This window comes from Falco punctatus (genome assembly GCF_963210335.1).
Source record: "Falco punctatus genome assembly, chromosome: 2".
In the NCBI taxonomy this organism is placed as follows: Eukaryota; Metazoa; Chordata; class Aves; order Falconiformes; family Falconidae; genus Falco; species Falco punctatus.
Genome location: NC_137581.1, coordinates 91,140,511 through 91,160,643, shown reverse-complemented (window position 1 = coordinate 91,160,643; position 20,133 = coordinate 91,140,511). Strand labels below are relative to the sequence as shown.

The 20,133-nt window shown below is 41.9% G+C and overlaps 1 protein-coding gene across 3 annotated transcripts in view; it reads right to left on the bottom strand.

The window, feature by feature from the left end:
• SH3KBP1 (SH3 domain containing kinase binding protein 1) overlaps positions 1-20,133 on the bottom strand; it is a 232,590-nt gene that overhangs the window by 206,547 nt on the left and 5,910 nt on the right. The window lies entirely within an intron of this gene.

Genomic DNA, 20,133 nt, shown 5'->3' with positions numbered 1-20,133 from the left:
CACTTGTGATTACGCATCAGAGGATCTGAAGATTAAGTACTCCTGCTGCTCTGAATGTCTGCTATCAAACAGAGGTGCGCTATAAGCTTGCTACCATCATATGGTGTATCTTTCTCTTTTCCTGGGAGGACTCCTCATCCCTTGAAACCATACAGGCAACAAACTGTAGAGAACCAAGGAAGTAATTAAGACAGAAAATTTTTTTTGGAGAATCAAAAATAATAGACCTGGGGTATTCAAATATGGAAGCCACAGTTGTATTTAGTGGTTCACAAAATACCTACTAGGAGGAGACAGACTGGCAAGGTCAAGGATAACCATATTTGTAAAGCCTCGCTCCTGTTTGATTCAGTGGAAAACCATGCCCCAAGTTGTTCCACCAAACATTTAGCACTTCAACCATCGAAAGAGCAAAATGAGAACTAGTAACAGGCATCATCTGCTTTCTGCACAAATGACTGTGCTATATAAACCCTGCAAGATCTGGCCTGCAAGCAGGCAATACTGCGCGCAAAGCGAAGCTAACGATTACACCACAGACAGCAAAAAAGTTTCTACGTAAATAACAAGCTGTGCAGACTAAATTGAATTAAGCTGACAGGAAAGCAAAGTTATTCCCTTCCACCCCCAAAAGGTCACACAGTCACAATGCTGAACATCTCCCTCCCACCCCTGGTGCCTGCAAGTCATAGCTAAAAGAGTGTTCTGACTTTTGGATACCTCTCAGACACAAGGCTACAGCTGAAAATACTCATCTATCGCTTCTTCTGTGAAGCCCAAAAACATTCTAACGTCCGTTCGCAAGAGGCTGCTCAACTACATAATGAACAGTGAAAGAGAGTGGCACCACACATTACAAGCTGACATGCAAACAGGACTTGATAAATTTACCCCTGAAACTTAACTGAAAAATCAGTCATTCAGGCTGGGAGGGACACCAGGTCTCTAGTTTAGCTTCCTGTTCAAAGCAGGACCTGCTCTGAGGTCAAACCGGGTTGCTCAGGGCTTCGTCCACATGGGTCTTGAAAACCTCCAAGGACAGAGGCACGGCATGCGGAGGAGCCTGCTCCACTGCTTGCCTGGCAAAAAAGTTTTCTCTCTACAGTCAAATGGAACCTTTCTTGTTTCAATTCAAACCCACTGGTCGTGTCCCATCACACGCTGCTATGAAGAGCCTGACTCCACCTTCTTGATAACCTCCCTGTAGGTATTGTAAGGTTGCTGTTAGGACCACCAGTTTTCCTTTTCTAAGCTAGACAATCGAAGTTCCTGTAGCCTCAGATCCCTCCACTTTGTAGCACACCACTGTTCCACCAGTTTCATACCAGCCACAGACTTCAGGAGAGTGCACTCCACTGCCTTCTCCAGAAACTGATAAAGATGTTAAACAGAACAGGTCAGAGGACAGCCCCTGGTCTTACTCCATTTCTTATCAGCTCGCAAGTAGATAACCCATTAACCACTACCCAAATTACACAACATTTCAGGTTGGAAAGCACCTCTGTAAAGCAAACTCCCTTATTCAAAGAAGACACAGCTAAAGCACAGATTGCTCAGGTCCTTATGTAGCTGCGTTTTGTCGTGGTTTAACCCTGGACGGCAACCAAGTACCACACAGCCGCTCACTGGGGAGGACAATCGAAAAGGAATGTAAAACTCAAGGTTTGAGATAAGAACAATTTAATAGGTAATGCAAAAACAAAGCAAAACAAGGAATTAATTTTCCACTTCCCATGGGCAGGCAGGTGTTCAGCCATGCCCAGGACAGCCGGGCTCCACCACGTATAACGGTTACTCAAGAAGACAAACACCATAATGCCAGATGTCCCCCCTTTCCTTATTCTTCCCCCAGTTTATATACTCAGCATGACATCATATGGTATGGAATGTCCCTTTGGCTAGTTCAGGTCACCCGTCCTGGCTGTGTCCCCTCCCAATTTCCCGTGTCCCTCCAGCACTCCCACTGGCACAAACCAAAAGTCCTTGACTAAGAGTAAACATCACCCAGCAACAACTAAAAACATCAGTGTCTTACCAGCATTGTTCTCACACCAAATCCAAAATACAGCGCAGTACCAGTGACTAAGTAGAAAATGAACTCTATCCCAACTGAAACCAGGACAAATATCTAAAAGAATTTGTGTTTGATCATTCTTAAGATTAGAAAAGGCTTTCTTATGTTTAAATGGATTTTTGTGTATTTCAGTTTGTGCCCCACTGCCTCTCCTCCTTTCACTGTCTACTGGCAGGGGCAGTCTGGCTCCACTTTCTTTATTCCACCACAACACTCATTCAGATCCATCAATAACATCACCCTGAGACTTCTCCTCTCCAGGCTAAACGGTCCCATCTCTCTCAGGCTCTCCTCAGGTGCCAGATGGTCCAAGCCCACAGGCATCTTCACGGCCCTTCACTGGACTTGCTCCAGCATCTCCCTCTCTCCCTCCTACGGCAAAAACCAGAACCAAACGCAGCGCTCCAGATGCGCCTCACCAGAAAGCAGACGAGGAGAAGGATCACCAAGGAGAAGGCTCGCCGAGGAGAAGGCTCGCCTCTTCCCACCTGCCTCATGACAATCCTCCGCCCAATGCAGCCCAGGAAGCTGGGAGCTGCCTTGGCCACCAGCACACACCGCTGCCTTGCGGTCTGCCTCGTGTCCACCAAGAGGCCTGGGGGCCTTCTCGACAAAGCTGCTCTCCAGCCGCTCAGCCCGGGGCTGCTCCTCTCCCGCTGCACGGCTTGGCATTTCCCTTTGCTCACAAGGATCCTGCCAGCCCACTTCTCCAGCCTGTTGAGGCCTCTGCCAACGGCAGCACAACCCTCCGGGGACTCTTCCCAGTCTTGCCTCACCCGCCAGCCTGCCGAGAGCGCACCCTGCCCCATCACCCAGGTCAGCAGTGAAGATGCTGAGCAGCGCCAGCCCCGTCAGCCACCCCTGCGGCACACGGCCGTGACCAGCCTCTAGCTGGAGCGCACTGCTGGTCACAGCCCTTTGCGCCGGGCGCTTCAGCCAGTTCTCAATCCACCTCACTGTCCATACACCTGGCCTGCACTTCATCAGTCTGTCAATGAAGATGATACTGGAGATGCTCTCAAAAGCTTTGCTGAAGTCAACAGAAACAGCGTCCACTGCCCTCCCCTCCTCCACCAAGGCAATGAGCTCATCACCGCACAAGGCCAACAGGCTGGTTCAGACATGACTTCCACTTCACAAACACATGCTGGCTACTCCCAGCCAGCTCGTTGCCCTTCGTATGTTTGGAAATGGCTTCCAGGATTATTTGTTCCATCACCTTCCAAGGGGCCAACATCAGGCTGACCAACCTGTAGTTCTCAGCAAAAAGGAGGCTTCTTGCTCTTCCTGAAGACAGGAGTTGCTTTCTTCTAGGAAGATCTCCCAGTCACTACGACCCTTCAAAGGCTATCAAGCATGGTGTCCCAATACCAGTTGGTTCAGCACATATCCCACCAGGACTACGGCTGCACACCTGTCCAGTTTGTTGAAGTACTCCACAGCCTGTTTCTTTTCCACTGAGGGTACGTCTGCTTGGCCCTGGACCTTCCCACTGGTTTCAAGGGCCTGGGATTGCTGAAGGCCAGTATCACCACCAAACACTGAGGTGCATAAGGCATCAGGTACCTCTGCGATGAGGCCCTCGTTCGCTTTCAGCAGACAGAGGCAATTTTTTCACAGCAGCTCATACAGTGCCATGTTTTGGATTTGCGACCAAAGCGGCATTGGTTAACACCCTGATGTCCCAGCTGTCACTGAGAGGTGGTTACACAGCCCCAAGGCCTGTTCCGTTTGTCACACTGTCCCAGCAGCAAGCAGGCTGGGGGTGCACAAGAAGCTGGAGGGGACACAGGCAGGACAGCTGACCCCAGCTGACAAAGGGACATTCCATACCATACAATGTGCTCAGCAATAAAAGCTGGGGGGAAAGAAGAGGAAGGGGGTACATCTGGAGTTTTGGTGTTTGTCTTCCCAAGCCACTGTTACGTTTGGTGAAGCCCAGCTTTCCTGGAGATGGCTGAACATCTGCCAGCAAATGGAGAGTAGTGAATGAACTTCTTATTTTGCTTTGCTTGTACATGCAGTGTTTGCTTTACCTATTAATATTAAACTGTCTTTATCTCAGCCCATGAGTTTTCTCATATTTACCCTTTCAATTCATTTCCCCATCCCTCTAGGAGGGCGGGGGGAGCGAGCAAGTAGCTGTGTGGGGCTGAGCTCCCACTGAGGTTAACCCACAACAACATCCCTCACCACATTAAGTTCCAGGTGGGCTTTGGCTTTCCTAACCCCATCCCTGCACACACAGACATTCTCTCTACCTTCATCCCAGATCTCTTCTCCTTGCTTTCACCTCCTGTACTCTTTCTTTCTATCTTTGATTTTTATCAGGAGCTTCTTGTTCATCTATCCATGGTGGTAGGAAGGCATCCTACCACCTCTGTTTGTTTTTCTGCTTGTCAGGATGGACCACTACTGAGCTTGGAGGAGGTGATCTCTGAAAACCAACGGACTCAGCTGGATCCTTCTTTTCTCCACAACTGTCTCCAGTGGGATTCTTCCAAGCAGAGCCCTGAACAGGCCAAAGTCTTCTCTCTAAGTCTAGGCTTGCAATCCTACTTTCTGCTTTCTTCTCCCCTCCTCTCTGTGTCATGAACTTTACCAGCTCATGGTCAGCCAAGGCTGCCCTCAGCCTTCAGATCCCCAAACAGTTCTTCCTTGTTTGCAAGTATGAGATTGAGCAGTCAACGCAGTCCAGAAACCTCCTGGACTGATCACACCCAGGGCATAAGTAAACTTCTCTACCCCTCTAGTACATATCAGGGTGGTTGAAATCCTCCATGACAGCCAGGTCCTGCCAATGTGAGTCTTATTCCTGTTGTCTGAAGGAGGCCTCATCAACTGCTTCTTCATGGTTGGGTGGTTTCTAGAGACACCCAGCACAACATCATCCACACTGGTCTGCCCTCTAACCCTAACCCACAAACTCTCAAGTGGCTCATCATCCGTCCCACAGCAGAGCTCCATGCATTTCAGCTGCTCTCCTGAGCAAAGAGCAACTCTCCCCTTCCTAGCCTTCCTAGCCTGTCCTTCCCAAACAACCTGTATCCATCTATTGCAGCACTCCAGTCACATGAGCTGTCCCTTTATATCTCCATGATCCCAATGAAATCATAACTCTGCAAATGCATGCAGACATGTAATTCCTCTTCTTTCCACCCCATGCTGTGTTCATGACAGCACAGACATTTCAGAGAGGCAACCAGCCATGCCAATTTCCCAGAAAGAATACAAGAGTTTTCCCTGTAATTCTGAAAGGCACATCCTCATTTACAGATATGCTTGGGAAAGGCCCCCTTCAGTCCTGGTTTGGGTTTTTTTTGACTACAAGGTCCCCACTATTTGCATCACCACACACATTCTGTTTGCCAGCCTGGTCACCACTTCCTCACAAGATCGGCTGCCATCCTTTCCCACCCCCACTGTTATAATTTCAAAGCTTTCCTCAACTCCCCACCTGACTGGCCAGTCTGTAAACAAAGATGCTTTTGCCCTTAGTCAGGTGGGTCCCATTTTTTCCAAGCAATCGTCAAAGATGGTCTCACGATCATAAAACCAAAACTCTGCTGCCGACACCAGCTATGCAACCAGTTGTTGCTGCAGAATCTGTCCACTCATCCTCACACCCTTTCCTCTCACTGGAAGGATCGTGGAGAAAAACCACCCAGGCTCCCATGCCCCTGTCTGTCACCCAAGAGCCATACAGTCACAAACGCTACTTTCCAGATCACTCCTGGCAATATGGCACAGATTTAGTTAGCTTGGGTGCTTCACTGGGTGGAGCACCCAGACCCTCATCACCCACAGAAGCACTGAATCTGTTCTGTAATTGCAGACCTTGAGGTGGAGCAGGAGCCTTCATCCTGGTGCCAGAGGTTATAAACTTCTGGCTTCCAGACTTGCCATTCTGGGAGTCTCCAATACCACCAACAAGAGGCACAGACTCTGTCTGCCCTTCATTCAGGAAGGTGAGGGTTTGGGCTTTTGAAGCCTCAGGGACTTGGAGAAGATCTGGAAAGCCCAAACCATTGGGCTCAACCAACCAACCCATTTTTCAACCCACCTACTTGCCCTGTAGCATACCATCACAACTACTGAGCCATTCCAGAACACCTTGGCAGAGTCTCTAGACTCCTTCTGTGCCAAATGCTACATAAACTAGAGAATCTGCTGAACTTGAACTAACTATTCCAGTTAAAGAAAACACCAAAAAAACAGGAAACTTATTTCTAAAACACAAACTACAGTCCTGAAAAACAGCATCTATACTATCCACATACACACATTTTATCCCAGAGCAACCAGTAAAATTGGTTCAGAAGTTGTATTCACATGATAATTCTCCAAAGACTTGGATTCAGGCAGCGGCACCAATTAGTAATGAAAATCTATACCCTCACAGAACACAACAGCACTCAGGCTCAAAAAAGGCAAAACTCAGCGGGGTACTTCCACTTCGGTAGAAGCCCAGGAAAGATCTTTCGAGAGCAAGGCCCCGTATCCTTCACTTTTAAGCAGCTTACTAGGACGCACTTGCTCTCAGGACTCAAAACTTATACATCGCTTTTTGTATGTGCCAACTCATTTCTCCTCCCTACTTAAGAAGCTTTTAAATCCTATTCTCATTTTATTGCAGCTGCAATTACATATTGCTTTGCTCTGAGTTCTCCCTAAGCAACCAGTAGGTGGTTAGAGAGCAGTAAGGGGGAAATGGCAACGGAGCAGGGCTGGCTCCAACCAACAATTCTTCACACACTCAACATTCAGATGCAGCAAGACATACCGAAGGAAGACAAACAACTCTCCCACTCTCCAAGTCCCGTGTTTTAAAAGCGTTCTAGACCTGTTGCTGTGCTTGCAGTTTTCCCCTAAGAAGGCTGTAAAACTGACACGATTCTTGGCAGTTTTGATTTCTTTTTAATTATGTTCTCTCTCTTAAGATGGGAGACCACAAGGTAGGACAGGGCTGTTGAGTTGACCCTGCAGCTGCCTGGGTAGGCTGGAGGCACTGGAGTTATCTCCCCGAAGTTTGTCTGCCTTGTGCTAATTCATATCCAGACAGCTGCAGCTGCTCAACCACTTTTGTTTTACTGGAAGTTTGATTAAACAAAGAAACCCTTTACTGTTCAGGCTCTTCTCTGTCTATAAAAGTTTCCACTTATTAAAAAACACATATAAATATTTTTAAAAGCTGTCTCCTCTCAGAGAATTTGATTACTGTAACGTAAGTGTGTGTAAGCTGTCAGAGACATGCGAGTCACCAAAAATGGACCACACAATCAAGATGTTTATTAACTCTTCAAAAGAAATCAAGAGCACAGTTTGGAAAGAGGAGTAAGTGCACACCTAACAAATGTGCAGATTGTGACAAACTGACAAGAAGGTACTTCTGAGATCACTCAGATTTCTCATTTATCACACTACTTAGGCTTGCAGAGCATACAACAGCTTAAAAGTGCTTTGTAATTTATAGGTCCATGCAGTTGCAGTTTTTAAATCAACCTCAACTTCTAAAGCAAGCTAAACCACACCACCTGCTCAAACCGTATTTTGAAAAATTCATTCTGTCAATCAAACTTAATCTTTTTTGTTTCTTCTGAGGTGAAATTTTGTCTTCATGGAAGCTGGATGGATACTGGAGACAACACTGATCCAGATGTGCTATGAAAAAAAGCAGATCTGAGTTTTGCTCCACATCTGTTAAGTACAACACACCTCATTCCTGTGCTAGATTTCCTCCTCAGGAACTGGACTAAAACAGTGTCCCAGTTTGCACAATGATTCATGATGTGAGAAAACACTCCATGGACAGTGAGCTCAAACTAATTTTATATGTTAACCAACAAAGGCTGGTCTTAGGCCCAGTTCTGCCAAGATAAACAGCTTGTTACATTAACAGCCAAAACCCAAATCCCTTTTAAGCCAAAAGCAAAATAAAATAGCAAAATTGGGGCAGACAGATCTGGCTTCTCTTTTTGGTGCATTTTTCTTCAAAATATTGTACCCTGTGATGCCTGAAAGTCAAACCTGCCCCAGCTCGCAAACTCTAGCTATTAGACTCTTTCTGTTGAAAGAAGGCATTTTTCACATTAGGAATTAAATCCAGTATCAAAAGCTATTCAGGTTATTATGATCTAAAAGGGGAATGGTCATTCTCATGCCAACACAGTCAGCTATTCCTAGCCTTATATTACCATCAATCCAAATTGTAACACAAAAACTCATGAAACACAATCAAAGCTAGTTATTACCAAACCTGCTGGAAACCGGCACAGTACAACTCATTACTACAATGTCCAGGGGCAAAGTTTTTTTTTAATTTCATGCTTTGTGGTTTGGGTTTAAAATACAAAATTTGAAATGTTAATGCTATGAACCAGGAATTGAAATGTAACCTCTCAGCTATATTTAAAATAAGCCTATCTGGAAAAACACTGCTGATTAAAACTTTTAACTATTCCAACCTTTCCTTCCCCATAGTCTTACATATACACATGAAATTATTTCATTAATAATGACATTTTTCTTATTAATTAGTTTTTTTCCATGGCATATTTTAAATTATAAGTGAACTCTATTATCTTAAAACTGACCTAGTCAGAATAAGCATTTCTTTTCTAATGCCACCAATTTTTGAAGACCAAAGTGTCTCAGTTTATGCTATTTTCTATTACAGTACAGTGTCTTTCCAAGCAAGAAATGAATCAAGAAAAGAAAGAGAGATCCACTACTGTGCAACAAATACTATGTTATTAAATCAGCTTCTGGTGACATCTGAAGTGTGTAGGCACAACGGAAATGTTATTAACAGCTTTGGCACCATTCCACCCCAGTAACAGCATCCATATGGCAACACCACCTTCTGCAACAGTATGGTTTCACGCCCAAATGCAGACATTAAATCTAGGGTATATATAGTTAGACACGGCAGTCAAAGAGTTAAGAGCTTCTCTACTGTAAGGTTTATGTTTCACTTTTGTTAGTCACTGAGCTTGATGTGAATGATAAACACACTTGCACTGGTTTACCCAAAAAAACCAGAACTGAAACTAGACAAACTACCTTCAAATATTCTACACTAAAGCTTTAAACTTAACTTCAAATTACATTTCCTCAGAAGAGAGTGCAACAGAGCTTTTCTCTTTTGCATAAAGATAACATTTTATAATGGGTTAACAATCTGGCCATCAAATTCCATCTGCCTCAAAACTTGTTAGACCAGGTCTTAATTCAAATGTGCTGTTCTTTTTGAGAGACCTAGGTACAAACTGGTGAACATAGCACACTCTTAGTGCTTATGGGCATACATTTAAAAAAATTTTGCTATACAACAGGTTGCAATAAAACTCTTAGCAAAACATTAGGAGCCACTAGAAGGGAAAAACTTTTATTAGACCAAATGACAAAGCATGACTTACTTTCTGAAAGCAAGTGAAAAACAGAAACAAGACCCAAACTACATTACATTCAATAGTGCTGGTTTCCTAAGCCAGACCTGGAGGACCAGAAGGCCTGAAGACCAAATAGGACCTACAAGGCCATTTGTTCTCCGGACTCTAGAAACACTGCGTAGCTGGCAGACCAATCGCATGTCAGATGCTGTGGTAGAAATATGTTTGAGGGAAGAGGAGGAAGATAGATTCACATTAAGGTCTGACCGGGCTCTTTAGAGAACAAAATCATTTGTAGTTTGTAAAAACTCAACTCTCCCAATGTCATTACACTTTATCATTAGATAAAGGAGCCACAGAATAGCCCTTTCAGGCATCACTCTACCAAAATGGAAATGCCCATTGCCCTGTGCTACCTCTGAAATGCACACAAATCCAATACCATCATCATCACAATCTACCACTAACTTTACAGTTTAAATATAGATTGCAACTGGGATTTTTAAGAGAGCTTGAGCTCTTAGCTTTATAGCATGTCTGTGGCAAAAAAAAAAAAAAAAAAAAAAAAAACTTCAACATTTTGTATCTGCTTGATTGCAAGCAATTTCCTTGAAAAATTAATTCCGAGTTTTGTTCATTTCTTAACATTTTTTCTTTTGCAACACTTACTATCAGGAATAATACTCTGCTAAAAGTATTTGCAAAGATTCAGTACCATGAAAAAGAAACACTCAGGGGGGAGGAAAAACCAGTATCAGAAGGAAAAACTGTACTATTCAATCTTCAAGATGTTAAACCCATGCTACGTAAGAAACAGTAACTCTTCTGCTAAGACAATAGCCTTCAGTTTACATTATGTTTTCTTATTTCCCCTTTGAAAACAATGGGGGGGGGGAACTAAAGGTCATAGTCCTACAATAGTGTGTTCACTGAATCACCCCCATTGAAGAGCACAGCAGTCACAGAAGGGGCCACCTAAGTCATACTGCACATAGACCTTTTTATGTTATAGTCCTAGTCCCCTCCCACAGGCCACAAATGCTCTTCACCCAGTCTGCACACCTATCAGGAACACGGCAGGCAGCCACAAAGCACTTTGGACAGACAGGAAGCATTTGATAGGAAGACCCATTGCGTGCAATTCACATGCATGCACACACGCAGGCACAGAAACAGAGGAGCTGTGCAGAGGACCCCAACCAAAATCTAATTTGGAAGAGAGAGTGAACATTTGGCCTAGGGCTGTCCTGATGTGACTCTTCTCTGGGCAGCAGAAGAGCTGAAGCCACTCCAGCTGACATAATGCCCCAGCTGTCCTCCAGGAAAAGAGCTAGTTTTCTGTTTTTCCAAGAGGTATGCTTGTTTCCAGCTTTTAAAAACACAAGCACCAAGTTATTCTAGTGGAATTTACCCAGTAGGACAAGAAATACTTTATATTCCAGCTAAGGCATTTGGTATGACCACAATTCATTGCAAGAATCTTGAATTTAGAGTTAGGAAAAGAGTAAGAGTAATTCAGCACATTTGTATTTCTATATATACGTGGGGCATTTCCATATCAAATAATGCATCTCATAGCAATTGTGTGGTAAACAACTTCAGGCAGGTACTTCTAACAAACGTTACGAATTTGTTAAGCTTTTCTTAGGCCTGCCACAGTAGTTACCTCTCACTGAATTTATTATCTCACACTCATATCTCTGACTATCAACAAATTTTTTAAACAATATGCCAAAGCACATCTGATCATCAGAGATGTTCATGCACATGCACCAATGAGTAAGCACAGAAAGAAAAGATTGTTGTGATAGTTCTGAACGGCAGCAGCAGTTACATCCATATTCCCAAAGGCTCCCTTATATACCGCTTTCAATCCAACAATCCATGTTAGAATTTATTGGGCCAAATCTCCTTAACCCTTCTGAAAGAGCGAGATTGCACAGATAATCTTTGGTATTCATGTGGCTGGCAGTCTGGAAAGCACTTGTATTCCACATATTAATTCATCTTTTCCTGCGGGGCAAAGTGATCCTTCTGCCTCAGACAACAAACTGCTAGAATCAGACTTGCTACTGAAAAAGATTCACGTTACCATAATTCACCGGTTCTATCAATGAGAGTACCTCCCAACTACAGCAGATGCTTGCGGTACACAACATTCACAAACTTACTTCTGATTCACATTGTCATCAAGTTCGTAGACAATGTGCACTGCTTTAACGTGTAACTGATGTAATGCAGTGCCTCTTAGAGGCAAAACTGTCTTGAGAGTTGGTTCACTTGTTTTAACGTTGTTCTCCCCCTCAGATACTCATGCACACAAGAAGACATCCAGAAGAAATGGAAGACATTAGATTCAGAGGGGAAAATTTAACGCTGTCATCTTAACATGATTTTCTGCCTCCTCCAATATCTATAAAAATAATTCAAAATTCTGAGAACTGTAAAGGATTATAACCATTGCTGGGATAAACAGAAAGGAGAAACAGCCTGTAACTTAAGCCAAGTAAAGACAATTAATTACCGTTTGACAAACTATATTCATAAAAACTTGTTGGTAATGCTACTCTTGCAGTTTCTCAATTACATTCTCAGACAACTAAGAAGCAAGGAAGGATATTAGTTACTTCTTCAGAACAAAAAGGAGAAAGGTTACTTACAGCTAAATATAGCTAGAACTATATATAATTACCATTTGGCTAAATTCATGAGAACTGCTACCGAATTAATATATCAACATAAAAAGGAAGCAGGATAGAAAAGCTGATGCCATGAAAATAACTGCTGTTTAAGATTGCTCAGAAGTACTAGTGCAGTATAATCGTCATGTCATTCTAGTGCTAAAGTTGCCTTGGTAATATCTATAGATGCTCATGTATATATACTGAGGTGAAAGGTCAAATAAAGTAAAAAATCTGGAAAGCCAGGGAACAATTACCTTTTCAGTGATACGACGTTGCATTATTTAACTCCCAGGAACATGAGAAGAGGATGTATCAACAATGTGTTCACAATCTTTGTACTGTGTACGGCATAGTGTTTAATTGTTAAACTTCAGAGCTTCTAGAACAGTAACATTCACCTACTCTCATTAAAAATCAGACTAGATGCATGAGTGTAATTATAAATATGATCTCAGATGGGCTCGGAGGATTTCACTATAGATGCCTAAGCTGTTACTATCATCACCCATCTTTGCCAAAAGCAGCAACCCTTTTGCACAGAAGGAGGATGAGGAGAACACCACATACTCCTCTGCATCTTAGCCACACTTGCTTGAAGTACTGATAAAAATGAGTTTACATTAAGTAACTAGGCTGAAAAGTGGTGCACAGATACATCTTGTTGTAGGATTCCTGCTGCTGAAAGTGGCAATTTCTGCAAGAAGAGATTGCTGCCAGCAATAGCTTGATACAGTCAAAATCCTTGGACTGTGTTACAGCCCTTTGCTGTGTAATGCAAGCTGCAAACAAACATGGTGTCTCATAATAATTTCAAAGCTATGTCATTTTCCCTCAGTTTCTTGGAATTCTAGTATTTTTAAGATAGCAGTGGCAAAATATTTACCTCAGCAGCAGCTCTTCTGATTTGACCTGTCAAACTTTAAAACAACAAACCAGTGCCATGATTTAACTGATACATTATAAAACCTCACCGAGATGTGTTGTACAACAGTGAGGACCAGGATTTGACTTAGAAGAGAAATAATGAGGTTTTTTCTCTTTTTCTTCTAACCCTCTTTTACATAAACCCAAGCATTTCAATCTCAAAAACTTCGCATTCAGAGGAAGGTCAGGCCCAGCATGGAACTCCTCAGCAGTTCCATAATTTATAAGCCAAATGGAAGGACACTTACTATAATGCTTCTACATACAACAGATTGTCAGGCATTACAGGAGCTATAAAAGCTGTGTGTGTGTGCTGGGGCTTACAGCTCGTAGCACAAGAGCTCAGACCATAGGTAATTTACATTTCACCACTATTGTCCATTTCAAGATTTATATGCCAGCATTAAACCATCTCCACTAACCTTTAGATCATACCGAAAAACAGCCCAAAACCACCTAAGGTGTTAAACAAAACCCTAACTTGCTCAATTGTGTGAGCAACAATGGAAGGTAGGGTAGGAGTGTTCGGAGGAAGAACACATTTGATTAAACTAACACCTTTACCACCCACCAGTATCATATTTTTTCCTTGATTAATAATGAAGGCTCATAAGACTGCTGCTCATAATCCTTAGCAACTTGTCTTTTTACATCAGGTTCTTTTATTCTCCTTCAAACTGTGGTAAAAGCAATAATGCTGAGAAAAAAAATGATGCTGTTTTAGAAACAGAAATTACTGCATATAAGGATTCACAGAATTCAGACAACCCTTGGGCGAATAAACTTAACGATCATATCAGATAACATGTGTTGACTCTGTGCATTAAAAAATTTTCAAATTTCAGTTTCAGAATTCATTATGCAGTTCTGGAGAAATAAGTTTTCGATGGTATCTTTACTGCCTCTGTTTTCTCAGCTAAAATCAGTTTCTGCAGGTAATTTCTTCTGGATGTCACCATGAATGGAATTCACAAACTAACATACCATTTTTTTTTGCTCTTACAAACAAAAATGTTTCTACACCACAGCCATTAGCTTCTCTGTTTTGCTTTCATGGTGCTTTTCAAAATCCCATGTGTCAATTAGGCCTGGGCAAGAAAATTTTCATTTTCTCTTAGAGAAATCTTCTGGGTTTTGAACAAGGCAAAGCCTTTCAGAAAGCAGAGGTTATGCTGCAAGTAGAAGACATGGCTCTGGCAGCAGGTTAAAGAACTCGGGAGGTCTCCTTCACCTGAAGAATCACTCACTCTCACTTCCAAGAGATGTCACAGAGCTCCTCCTTTGAAGAACAATCCTGAAGGCAAAAACTGATGCGAGCCAAACAAGTACATCTGAAAGCTTGTTACCAACTTCCATTGTGAGCAAGAACAGCTTGTGCCCTGGTGACAGCATTGCTCCAATAGGGAATTTGAGCCCCTGTGCGCTGGTCGAATGTGAATGCTCAGCAGAGCTGCGTATGGAGCAAAAACACAAACAATAGTCAGCATTTAGACAGAGGAACCCATTGCTGCATTGAGGATGCGGACAGAAAGGGGAGGAAACAGCAGGATGGAGCTCTGTGGAACCCAAGTGAAAAAAACAAGAGTCAATGAACCCTATTGTTTTGTAAGTAGTTGTTCTTCTGACCATATTCGTCTCCCATCCACTCCGCTACCCACACTGGTACTGTCTGGAACAGAACACATGGACATGGAAGAGACAGTAAGACAGATTCTACTCAAGACAAGTAAAACCTCCTCAGAAGTTGTCACAGTATTTTTCTGTGACAGGATGCAGCACACAGGTTAAAACCATACAAACAAGAGAACTAGACAGGACAGATAATGCTATCATTGAATCTTATCTCCCTTGACCACTTCTTCCAAGGCTAAACAGAAAGCTCTACTTCTTCCTCATCTAAGAAAAAGGTTCCTGGGCTCCATCCATTTGAAAAATCTTCTAATGACTTTCCCTGGTTTACAATGATGCAAGCTCTCAGAGCTACAGAAATCAGAAGCTGAAACTAACCCCGTATTTCAGAGGGTCTAGAGAGACAAAGAGCATTTCTTGCATTTAAGTATCTCTGCCTTGTAAGGGTGCATTTGCATCAGCTCCTTGGGTTTGCTTCTTGAGAGAGACACTGACAGACTTGAACAGACAGGAACTGAAATTCTACTTAAAATAGCAACATCCTGCATTTAAGTTCTCCATATTTAAAAAAATCGTAATGTCAGCATTTGGCTTTGCCGACTCCCACAACCTGTTTTTCTCCACACACCAAAAGCTCCATTCTTCCATCAAGAAGTACCAAAAAGGTGGCTGGCAAAACACAACGTGCAACACACACCTCAGCATTTACCTTCCAGTGTACCAATTCAGATTCTGAAAACACTCAGTAAACTAAACCAATAGTCTCTAGAAGCCAGCCATCCTTCTCCTTCCTGGCATGGTATTCATGGGAAACCAGCTGAAGGTTTGTTTCCATAATTCTGAAGCAAAATTCGTGGAGGACCACCCACAATTTCGCTGTATTCTACACCAGATTGTCTTCAGAATTCTGTATATCTTTACATCCTAATATAGGGAGTTTTGAGATCGTAAGTGAAGTATATAGGAAAGTTTCCTAAAAAGAGAAACAGTGCACTTGAAACACAGATGAAAGAGAAGATGAATTTGAAGGAAGTGTGTATGAAAAGAAGAGATGACAGAGCATCAGGTATCTGGACAAAAACAAAACAAAACAAAAAACAGGTGAAGAGCATCTTTTCCTGAGAAAGTGAACTAGACCTATTAATAAATAAAACCAACAACAACAAAACACAACCTACAAGGGGAAAGAGGCATACAAGCACTTCTAGAAGTGATAGGAAGAGAAGCAACTGCTTTCTGACAGAATGAGGTGAAGGAATGAGAAACACACGGGAACAAAGACTTGTTTTCTGCACAACTGTGAGCTAACTATCAAATATATTGTGGAGGAATACATATTAATAGATGTCTCATGACTTCAGAACCAGCACAATTTTGAATTGTCAGACTGTAGTTCATCATGAATTAGACAGCATCTTATCTCAATCTTCCATGAACCACAGCCAGATAATTGAGATGTCAGCTAATCAAAAGCCCTATTTATAGGTGCTTCACACACAAAAAAATGTAGTCTTTAGAATAAGTAGCGTGCTTAATGCAAATCAAAGCAAGCAATTCTGAAAGGCTGTATGAGGTGACAGAACAAAGACCATGCAAGCTGACCTCAGTGGTCCAAGTAAAACTGACAAGTGTATTTCAGCTAGTTTAAACACAGCTAAATGAAGGTATTTGATGAATGCAATGATCAGCAGATACCAGGGACTTTAAAGTTTCAAAGAACATAAAAGATCTTTCCCATTTTAGAAGAGACTATTGGACGGAGGAGGAATGTCCAGGGAGATGAACATTAAAAACAATTGTAACAAAAGACGACAGCAACAGTAGCAGTAAGATTTCTCTCCCAGTTGAAAGGCTGTTTCTTGCAACAGGAAGATATGTTCTTGTACAAATTAGTTGGCTGTTCAAAGGCACACTTCTTTGCATCACACAGGACGCCCAGCTCAAGCCTTCAGCAGCACTCAATCAAGGAAAAAGTCACACAAGGTACTTTTTCTGCTGTATTAAGACCTTCCATCTTAACAGCACTTAAGTAAACCGTTTTAACTATACTCAGAAAGCTCTCTGTTAGATACATGCTACCTCTATAAAGCTGGAACAGTTTTATACAGGTTAACTAAACTTGGCTCACTATGACCAACAATGTCACTACGACTCAGACTGCTACAAAAAGAAAGAAGCAACTGAGAAGCTGGTCAAATATATAGTCTAGCTGAAAGCAAACAAAATCCACAGTAAGTTTTGGTTCTGTGTCACCTGAAAAATTAACTATGTTGTTAAAGTTACTAACAAAAAATAGCTACAAAGAACACATTCCCATTATTAAGAATACAGCAATTAACAATGAAATCAAGTTGAAAAGATAATCTAGTATCAGACAGATTAATGACTGAACTAGTCAAATGATCAGCTCAATACAGCAAATGGCTTAGAATCTTACAATGAGAGCAAACTTAAATGTTACCTGTTTCATTAAACAAAAACACAACAAAAGCATGTAAGTATCAAAAACATTCAAATCTACTAGTTAGAGCCAGTTTAAACCATTTGACCTCAATATCAAAATATTTAAGTCTGGACCAGCTCTAGATGTCAAGATTGCATAGTGATTAACCTTTTCTTTCCCACAAGCAATCTAAAAATACAGGTATAAACCAAGCAAAGTTTGTAAGCTACCAAGCCAGTGCTCTCATCAACTGTTGCCAACCTCATGCTTCCTTGAACAAAAACTAAAATTGGAGAATAAAGTGTGGCACATGCCATTAAGGAAAAAATCCTTAATATCATGATGGCTCCCAAATTTGCAGGTATCTTTTATACTTACCTAGAACTGGAATTTAAATTTCCATTATATCAGCAAATGAAGTATGCATTTCTTGCCACCAGGTCAGCATTGACATAGTGCAATTTTATCTTCCCAGTTAGTAGAGCCATACCCTGCCTGTAAGTACTTGTGCCCATTCTCGGGAGTTCAGAAATATCCATTGTCATAAACTGCTTGATCATGCACTCAAGGCAAGGCCTCTCAAGCTTAACCTTGACCAGAAGGCTTTCCTCTCTGCACCCACTTCTCCTTGCCTTCCCTTTGCCCAGTCATTTAAAAGCTGATGGGAACAAAGCTAGGTTCTTCCAGGGTTTGGGCTTTTTTTCATAGGAGTTGCTTGAGAGGCTCTGGATGGTTTATGTGGGTTTTTTTTTAAACCTGATAATTTAAGCAGAAAAGTTGGATATTTGTATTCAGCAAACACTGTAGCTCTGTATCTTGCTGAAATACAGTACCCAGACTATATCATAGCAAATTAGGATGGTCTCACCTGGAGTGAAAGGTCTTGATACGATATTTTTTCATAAAGCTGTTGATAACAATAAGGACACATTCATCAGAAACGTAAAGAAAAATAAAAAATAGCTAGGTAATCTTCATCCACCAGTCATATATTGTTTATAAATGTCCTGGTTTCAGCTGGGATAGCGTTAAGCATCACCACTCTTCCAAAGCAAGTCATTAATCCTTACATTTGGAAACACAAGGCCAAAGCTAAAAGACTTTATAAATGTTCCGAATTTGACAGAAAAAAATTCTGTCATAACGAAACCCCAAGACAAAGGCGTCTTTTTCTGGACACACTTTGAAATTCCTGGTGTGCTTTTTTACAGTGGGAAATAGAAAAGCATTAACAGCTCAGTAAGAGCTTGGTGAGACGTCACAGAAAGAAGAGCAGGAATGAGAAAAACACTGAAAAATTAGGCCAAGGTCTTGCCGCTTGCCACTTTTATATCTGCCACAAGGATAGCAAATTTGCAATGCTGCATAAGCCTATCACAGAAAAAAAAATAAAAATCCCCTCTGCCAAGTTACCAGAGTATTAAAAATGTTTCTAGCCAGTGGTGAAGATGAATCAGCAACCACAGAGAGGACATACTTGATCTAAACCTGAGGTGAGAGTTCTCCAAGAATGATGTTACATTTGGCTCAAAAAATGAAAAGTTCTGTACATTTACATTTATACTCTAATATTTCTGCTACTTTCTACTAAAACCTTTATAAATCTAGCTATGTGGAAAGACAGTGCTATGTATAAAGAGAGTCATGTTGACACTGGTAGTCAATACAGCACAGAATAGCACCACCAGTTGCATTGACCTCCAAGAACTTCCTTCCACAAAACCAAACCAAAACAAGCAGGAAAACACCCAGAAATTATTTTTGTGTGTGTTTGTTTTGAGACCTCATTATCAGTAAAAGGCAACAACAATGTGTTGCTTTGTAAATCAACAAACAAGTTCCTGGAAACCGCAAGCAGAGGACAGAACATGTCAGGGGGATTCTATTTTGCTGCAGAGGGTTTATTGGGTTTGGTTGGGGTTTTTTTAAGGCAGGTCACATAAACTCACTTACTACAAATTACTTTTGGGACCCAAAACACTTAATTTTTAAATATGAGCAGTGTGACCACTGAAAGCTAATTAAATATTGATAGATCTATTTGATTGGTTTGGGTTGGAAGGGACCTTTAAAGGTCATGTAGTCCAACCCCCCTGCCATGGGATCAAGTTGGGCCTTGACTTGCAACACATACAACAAATCTCCATTGGCATTTTTGAAAAAGCATTAGTTACCTAGGGAGTTGCACGCTAGTGCTAACTCTGGTCTTCAAATAAATGAAGAGACTTACACTGGTTTTGGTGTGAGCTGGTTTCAATCGTAAGAGTGATTTAGCTGCACAGTATGAAAGAGTGAGAAGGAGATAAAGAGGAACTTTTTCCTTCTGTACAGTACTTCTAATGAAATTCAAAGTCAGAGTTAAAAGGCACCACTTTATACTGACACTACAGATTAACTAGAAGTTAGGGATACATTTTCCTCATATAACTGCTCAGCTTCCTATACTGCTTTACCCTTGCTGCTAACGAGAATTGTTTCAGCACAGACGTAATTTCTGATCCACAACTCTAGACAACTCTTCATCCTAAAACAGAAGCGCAAATTCTCGGTGACATCCCCATTGGAATACAAACTGCTGTAAGAATGAGAACAGTGTCATCCTTCCCCCCTCCACAGCCCATCATCCAGGATGTTACTTTGTCCAAGGCAAAGTTGCATTAGGAACCTTTAAAGCATAGCTGAGACCACAACAGTCATCTCATCACACAGCTTTCAAGTGGACATTACCACTGCAATCTCAAGATTTGGTTTCTACTGATGATTCTCTATTATCAATAATAAAAAGGGGGTGGGAGGTGGGGGTTGGGGGTGTGAACTCCATTTGCTAATAGAATCCATGACTACTGAACTGCAGTATTGCATATTTTCTCACACTTAGAGACTTAAAGCTTTTATTGTGTTTCCTCCCTGTGTGAAGCAGACTGTCAGCAATTACTTTTACATTAGCTGAATTACTGAATCTTAATACCTCTTCTCTCATTCCCCTCC